The sequence below is a fragment of the Branchiostoma belcheri genome, unplaced genomic scaffold (assembly GCF_001625305.1).
Source record: "Branchiostoma belcheri isolate BF01 breed outbred unplaced genomic scaffold, Haploidv18h27 scaffold6, whole genome shotgun sequence".
NCBI classification, from domain to species: domain Eukaryota; kingdom Metazoa; phylum Chordata; class Leptocardii; order Amphioxiformes; family Branchiostomatidae; genus Branchiostoma; species Branchiostoma belcheri.
In genome coordinates, this window is record NW_017804242.1 from 1167233 (window position 1) to 1168908 (window position 1676).

The 1676-nt window shown below is 39.0% G+C and overlaps 1 protein-coding gene across 1 annotated transcript in view; it reads left to right on the forward strand.

Annotated features, from left to right (window-relative positions):
* Positions 1-1676, forward strand: part of LOC109482217 (UPF0469 protein KIAA0907-like) — a 19196-nt gene that overhangs the window by 3823 nt on the left and 13697 nt on the right. The window lies entirely within an intron of this gene.

Genomic DNA, 1676 nt, shown 5'->3' on the forward strand with positions numbered 1-1676 from the left:
TGAATGTAACATGGACAGCTTTGGAATAGTAAGACTTTGAAAATTAGAAGAAAAGGTAAAATGTTTGGCGACCAATAGATGAAATGTACAGAATTGTGCAGAGTGATTAAAGTCAGATGATGTTTACTCCCCTAGAACCATCTAGAATGGAATAGCCGTTATATTGGATTGATTATGTAAGGACTCATATAATTCTGTTTCCCTTTCAGGGAGAGACCTCTGTATTTGTGTGTTCAAGGACCCATACAAGAAGCAGTGGACAGTGAGTATACCCTTTTGTGACAATATTTGCCAGTTTCAACATGACTTCAGGTGTAAAGTCTGTTCAATAAAGATCTTGCTTTTCATGACTTAATATATATGAATATTTTATGACTGTAATAGGGTTGGGTTGCATCTGGTATAGAACTTTCAGGTCCAGGTCTGTGACTGGGTCATTTCCAGTGCACCAGAGAAGATGTGCAGAAAAAGTATTTTGAGCCCCGTTAGTGGCAACATCATAATCATATCACACAGGAATGTTTAGGATGGGTGCACTATTTCTGCAAAGGAGGATTGAAGGAGGGAAATCAAGTGTCATGTTATACCAATGAAGGCAGCTGTATTATATAGGAAACTCTTACATGACATCCTGTAATGTTTCTTTTGCTTGTGTTTTTCAGAAGCGGTAAATAGGATAAAAGAAATCATTGCCAACGGGATGAAGAAAGAGGCAGCGAAGACGGGGGTGGTTGGTACGATACCTGGTCCCAGACCCCCCTTGTTGCCAGGTGCAGGGCCCCCACCCCCTCTTATGACACAGCCTCCCATTGGTCTACCCCCTCCTCAACAGCATTTACCACCAGGGGTAAGGCAATTTCAACTTTGACCCAAAGTTGCTAAGTGCCCAAAATTGGCTTTTTCTTGGTTATATAATTGAAGTATGCATGATATATTTATATGAATTAAAAGACAAACATACATTCTGAACTTGAAAACATTTGTTCTTAAAGGAGTACTAACCTCCAGAAGGAGGTGCTATATTTCGACAGGGATTTATTTTTGGAAGTGAAAAATGCATATTATTTTACAGTATACAATTAAATGCCCATTTTGCGCGCAAGTCTTATAACGCATCGAATCCAGGACAAACTCTCCAAATACCCTCAAAAGTATCCCAGAATACACCACGCTACCCCATTGGTGTCTATGTTTTAAAATTTAAACAAAAAGTTACGTTACAGACCTCATTTCGGGGGCGATAAGAAAAATTCGTACCGTTTTGTGTTCTTTGGTATCTTACCAACCATTGCCCTTCTTGGTGTCCTTATCGCCCCTCATTTATGCCCCAAATATTGACGATGAAAAAAAGGCGTAATCTAGTTATCCTTTCCATAAGTGGCGTAATCTAATTATCTGTTCAAGTGATACTTACATGCAAATAAGTTGAGAAAATCAAAACACGCAGGATAAAACTGGTTCCCACTGTATTCGACATCCTGATATTATAATATCCAAGCCACAGGTCAAGCAAAGTAAAGCAAGTAATTTCTCAATAATCAGCTTGTTAGTGTGCTTGTCTCCTACCATTTTCGCCAAAAAATGTGTATGTTGACCTGAAGTGTATGAGTATTGCGTAAGCCAGAGTTCCCGGATGTATCAATTGTTGTTCAGCATGGGGGAAAATGATATTAATA